General features: G+C 42.5%; 1 protein-coding gene across 1 annotated transcript in view; it reads right to left on the bottom strand.

Moving 5' to 3' along the window:
• The window catches only part of BMERB1 (bMERB domain containing 1), a 54,576-nt gene that overhangs the window by 15,638 nt on the left and 32,559 nt on the right, over nucleotides 1-6,379 (bottom strand). The window lies entirely within an intron of this gene.

The raw sequence follows: 6,379 nt of genomic DNA on the forward strand, positions 1-6,379 counted from the left end.
ATAGTTGATCTTTTCTTATTTTTAAAACCAAAACAAGAACAACTGTTTTTGTATCAAGGTTGGAAAGCATATAAAGGTATCTGGCATAAAATTAAACATTGACAGTCAGTCAATTTTAGGACTTTTCAATTCACTGTTGAACCACAACTGATTAGACTCTTGTATCTGTAGCAGAAAGCAGGGAGAGGTACCACTGAAATACCACAGGTCAAGAATTATAAGCTTTTACAGAGAATCCTTGCCTATAGGGAGATAACTGTGTAAAAGGATGGGCCACAATAATTGTTGTGGTACTGTATGTACATGATGCATTATGAATACATTATCTTGGATACATGCTCTCACGGGCAACCACTGATTCTACTCTCCGCTCATGCAAACCAGTCCACAAGTAGCTGAGAACTGGGAAGGCAAAAATAGTTTGGCACTAAAGGTTACATTTGGGAATGCAGTGCTAAATTACTTACCTGAAAATGACTCATGCAAAAGATTAGAGATAGCCAGAGCTGCTCCCTCTTCTATTAAGAGAAATTTGTGATGGCCACAATATACGTTCAACATAGAAAATGCTATTTAGGGAAAAGTTGCTATTAAATAAGTATTTTCCCAGCTGCCCAAAAGAGGTAATAATGAGAACTCCTCCTTTTGTGTTGTTTCCTTGTTTAAGACATCAACATCCTGACTAACAGGTACTAAGTCTACTGTTCGTTAAATACTTTACTAATAATATGTTTATCTGGAGGCCTCCTCTGTTTTGTCATAGTCATTATATAACATTTAAAAGAAGGTTTTCCTTTCTGAGCATTTTAACATAGCACTTGTGCTGCAACAAATTTAAGAGACTAATGTCATATTTTCCTCTGGGATTGTTTGCTGTCAAACTGGGCAAAGGAGATGGGTCTGTAGAGAGATCAAGCTGAACAAGGCATTTTTTTTGTCTCCAGATGAGCTGATTTGCATTGATACTTTCAGCTTAAAGTGCACCGACGAGAACTTTCCAATTCTGTCCCAAACTCATGTTGTCGGGGCTTCCAGGTTCCAGTCTGTGGAGCTGGAAAAGCCTTGTTGGAGCAGGAGCTTCTAGGAGTTTCCAGATCTAACGTGGGCACAATGACCCCTTGAGGCTCCCAAGTCCATGGCAGTCTCCCTAGAAACTGGAACCGTGGCTAATCTGAGAAGCCCCAGGCTTTGAGCATCTGACGAGTTTCATTACAGAAACCAGGTTGGGGCAATTCCCAGCTTATGTTTCCCTGTTATTCCTCAGAGACTCAGGTCAGACACCATTGCAATGGATGGGAAAGATGAATGGGGACAAGCAGTCACAGCCATGAATGAACTATATCATGCAGAAGAATGAACGTGTGCCACACGAGGCTACACCAGTGGGAGAGCCAGGTACACGGTCTCCCTCATAAAGCCAGGCTTAGTATTTTCCCTAATGATACCTTAGCTTTGTCACTGTTTCTTTTCTTGTTTGTTTCTCCCAAAGAACGTCCTCTCATTTATCTCCATACAGTCCAACAGGGAACAATATTAAGCTGACAACCTGACATATGAGATATTTATTAAAAAATACAGATCATCACACAACTGCCTGCTTCTCTACAGCATCCCACAGCGCTTCCAATGTTCCTAGAGCAAGATACAATCTGACAAAAAAAGGAAGGAATTCACTGTAACTTATATTGCTTTGTTAAAATTACAGCACTATGAAGGATAAAAGATTTATTATTCCTTTCCATGAAAAGACAGACCTTATAAGAAAACATAGACAACAACTACAACTCTATTCATGAAAAAAAAGATCTGCTTTTGTTGCTGTTATTTCTTTGCACGGCAGTAACAGCTAGATGCCCAACTCGGAGACCCTGAGTACTAGATGCTATATATATGAGAAAACACTAACTAAATTCCATGCTTAACCTAAGAGGAGAGAAACAGGTATATAAAGAATGAGATCGAAGGAAAAATTACCAAAGAACCAAAACAAGCAGAGAAAGAGCAAAGGCTGGAACACCTGCTCAGCCATTCCGCTTAGCAATGCATAACCAAGACGTTACCGCCGCTGTCCATACTTTTACAACCCTTGCATGTTTTGTGTGTATGTTTTGACATCTCTCCCTCCCTATCGCCCTTATCCAGTGTGATCACTCTGGATTACTCAAAATGTCTCACTGTTGCTACCCATGGCATTAGGCCACTGAAAAGTCACAGCTGATGCTACATCAACGAGCCACTAGAAACAGAGATTTAGATGTATTTAGATGGAAAATTAATTAAAATTTAAAATGAACTTCATTTTATACAAAGACAGTGATCATTGCTGCCTTTTCTTGCTTCAGAAGGGAAATAGTCCACTTAAGCAAGCTTCTTAATACAGTATTACTCTTTGAATTTAGCCAGTAATGAGGGAGAAACTATTTCATGTTCCTATTTTGTGTGAGCCTAGTAGATTTACTGCACTCATTTCTAATGTAAAAGATAGGATTTCATAGTGGGTTTATTGAAGGTAATCATCACCAAATGAAGTAAGCTGTCACTTCTCCAGTTCTTGTGTAGCTGGACGTTGCTTCACTTTGCAGCGGTAGCATAAAGTCAGGCAAGCTGCCGACGTACCATTTTGTATTGTAAATGTTCTCTCCATACTGCAAAACACGTACAGGTCCTATCTGGTATCTATTGATGTGTTATTGTCCTTAGAAGGAAATTTGATTATTAATTTGTCCATCATGAATTTGCCCTCAATTTGCAGTTCCACCAGTATGTCCAGCGCCCTATGCACTGGTGACCATTACTGACTATCCCACCTCTTCTACTGCTAGCGATGGCTATATCAATGTCAAAATAGCGATTTCAGTCTTTTTGCAAAGTGAGGAAAGGATAAAGGTTAAAAGGGCAAAGAAACAAAAAGTAAGCCTAACTAGAAGCAACAAAAGAAGAGCAGGGACTAATTATGTGCCCTGGCCAGCTCATGAAGGTGTGGGACTGCTCATGTGAATTTTTCACTGGGGCAAAGTCAAGTTGCAGCTAACTCATCTAGATAAAAAGGTAATTGTTCCTGGGATTACGAATAAGCAAACAGTACAAAATAATAGTACAAAATGGCCTGAAAACTAGAATGGATCTATGGAGAATTTAGATCATTGTAGATATTATGAGCGCTCTGGAGAAGAGGGAGTCATCTGACACTGTGTACGGAGAGTGTAAAAAGAAAATGACCAATTTTAATTCTGCTAAGTCAGTATAGAGGTGATTCTGGCTTTTTCACAGTATTAGTTTTGCACTGCAATAACCACACAGATATTGAGTAAGTATTATGTGCATTATATTTATAATTTTTTTAAACAGATTAAACAAGGTTAATGAGGTAAGTAAGACTATTTTCAATAATTGCCTAAAGCAACCTAATAGGTCTTACTATTTAAAATCCTATCTGCCCTATACATTAAGAATTGCCATTCTGTATTGCCTACATTGCAGAAATAACCACTCCCCGGACAGCTTTCCCAGGTGGAAGTAATTTCCAGAGTTTTAGCTCAAGGTCAAGCCAATATAGCTGGCTTCAAGCCTTGCTTTCCATCTGGAAGGCCAGCAGTATCAGGTACTGGCAGGCTTCCCAAGGAGTACAGTTCATGATGATGGGGAATGCTATTTCGTAATAAGAACTCTGGCATTTCTACTCACAGGCATAGGCAGTAACTCTGGATGATAAGATCTCACCTATACTATTAATATTTACTGTATTGGAATATGCTAATATATTTTAAAATGCATGAATTTTGTACTACAAATAATTTGGAGCTTCAGTTTTGATGTGTTCCTATATCGCATAGTGCTCTGAGCTTTTGCTGGCTGTCTCCTCCGTCAGATAAACTGAGCTAACATATGCATTATCCATTTTTATGGTCCTCTCCTTCAGCATGGTAGCGTTCTGTGCCCTCCAGTAATGCTGAATCCTAGACTGTCTTTGAAGCCAGACACAAGTATCCACAGCAGTAACACGTTAAATGTGCAATGAAGAGGATGCAGTTTACTTGGCTTCTGGGTCTGTTGTCTTGCTAGGAAAGTGAGTAAGAAAGTAGGGCAGAAGAACTAGGAAGGGAGGGAAAGTGTGCATATTCTGAAGTGGTATGTTTGCTTTCCTGAACAGCAAAGATACATGGAAAATCTACAATTTGAAGAAATACCGTGAGAGAACCTAGAGAAGAAGATGTGAGGGAAACTGGGTAGCTATAAACTGATGCTTTTAGGTACAAATCGTCTCCATAACAATAGGGCTGAGTCCTCAGCTTTTCTGAAATTAAACCCAGCCCAGCTGGAGATAGCAAATTATAGCCTTAAGCCATATTTTCATTTCCTGGGCGGTTTGGAGGTGGTCCCAAAAGCTCCTCACATAATTTAAAGACATTTCACAGTTTCGGTAGCATAGAAGGAGGGAGGCTACAACCACAGTTGCTACAATAACCTTGACGTTGCCCATCCTGGACACTAGGTCAAGCAGAGTCTTGAGGAAAAAACAGAGGACTGGAATTACAGAGCAAGTCACAGGGCATCTGCTCTGCTGTGACTATGGTTGTCTGAGCTGCACAACGTAAATTGTGGCATTGCCTGATTGAGGAAGGCTTGATTTTATAATGTGAACATTTGTTGAATGTGGCTGTTTTATGTAAACTTTATGTAATTCTTCATAGCAAAAGGGTAATCAGCTGGAACTGATACGGACTTCCTGGATATGAAAGAGTACAGCTGTCTTCAGCTGCCCTCCCTTTTTTTAAGGAGGAAATAAGAGCATGTTGGAAAGCAAAGGACAAGATTACAAAGGCCGATATCTGACTACAGGCATGCGCTTTGCACCAAGGTCCAAGAAAGAGCACGACCTCTGAATTCATTGTTTCAGCTCACTGTGCTTTCTCTGTTTCTTTGTATCAGTTAAAAAAACAAAAAAGAAGCAGAAAAAAGAAAAAAAACGCAAGAAAAAGAGGAATCATCAGAAAACCGGCTTCCTATGAAGTATACGCTATCAAGATGAAATATTCCACTGTGGCGTATAGCATGTAATCTATTAAACAGATAAAAGCGTTCAGCTGCTTCCACTGATGTTCAAGCCAACAATTTGCAGGACAGGCTAAGCACATAATCACTTTGCCAACGTATATCTAATTTTATTGAGCTTCGCTCAGCAGAATTAAAAAGCCTTGTGTTGCAATATTTTCCTCAGTGAAAAAACTTCACAAATCTGAAAATCAGAGGTGTCTACGGGAGTTTCCTTACTGTACTTGTTCACTTCAGTGCAGATTAGTGTCACCAGGTCACACTGTTTACATGCATCTTTGTCTTTAAGTGCTTTTATCTTTTAATACTGAAAAAAGTCTCACCTTATGTTTATTACAGCCGTAACAATTTTCGCTTCTATCTGCAAGACTAAAAGCCGTACAAAAGAAAGAAAAATCACATGGATTGAAACCATATGGATGTTTGCAGACTTCACTTAAATTTGTGGTGTGTCAGTCTAAAACAGGCTAAACGATATCTCGCTAGTATTCCTGCTGAATTTTCACTTTTTGTGGAAATCTGGGAAAGTTTCTTTAACAACGCAGCTGTAGGCAGACTATGGAAAACCTGTATCGGCCTTCGACCCCTCACAGGTAATCCACTTTGGTGCTGCTCTGTTGCGCTGTCGCTGAAACACAGTATTAACTGCCAGATTGTGAACAGATACAGCCACAGAGATGCCGAAAAAGCGCAACGCCCTCTTAGGACCGTCCTCTGAATTTCACGATTATTTTGATGGGCGTAAAGCATAGGCCTGAATCGTCCACCAGCCAGGTGGTGGCTTTTCTGGTAGCATTTCTGGATGCTGCCGGCGGGCGCCTGCCAACAGAGTCGGCTGCGGGGAGCCCTGGTGCCCCGCTGCCTGTGCTGAAGTCGGCGTCGGAGGGGGGCACGAGCCGCGGCGGGTGGCGAGGGGAAAGGCGGCGGGGGGGGGCAGCAGCGACGACGCGTGCGCCATCCCCCGGCTCCAGGTGTCCCCCGAGACGGAGGAGGCCAGCGTGGACGCCCCGCCAGGGCCCCGCCGCCTCCGGCCTCCCCTCGGGGTGCGGCGGGCTGGAAAAGACAGCGTTTCCAGGGCCGTGGCGGCCTCCCCGAGCACCTGCCGGCGAGCGGCGCTGGCCCCAGGCTCCCGCCCCAGCCTTGCGGGGTGTGTAAACAGGTATCGCTGGATAGGATACCTATATATTCTGATATAGGATATCGTGGGCCGGGCGGCTCAGGGAGGGGACCGCGCGGGGTTTGTGAGGAAGAAAAACTTGCCCGCGGCCACCGCAAGAAGCGAGGTGTCCGAGGAGGGCGAGGGCGAGGGCGAGGGCGAGGGCGAGGG

This window comes from Struthio camelus, chromosome 15 (assembly GCF_040807025.1).
Source record: "Struthio camelus isolate bStrCam1 chromosome 15, bStrCam1.hap1, whole genome shotgun sequence".
NCBI lineage: Eukaryota > Metazoa > Chordata > Aves > Struthioniformes > Struthionidae > Struthio > Struthio camelus.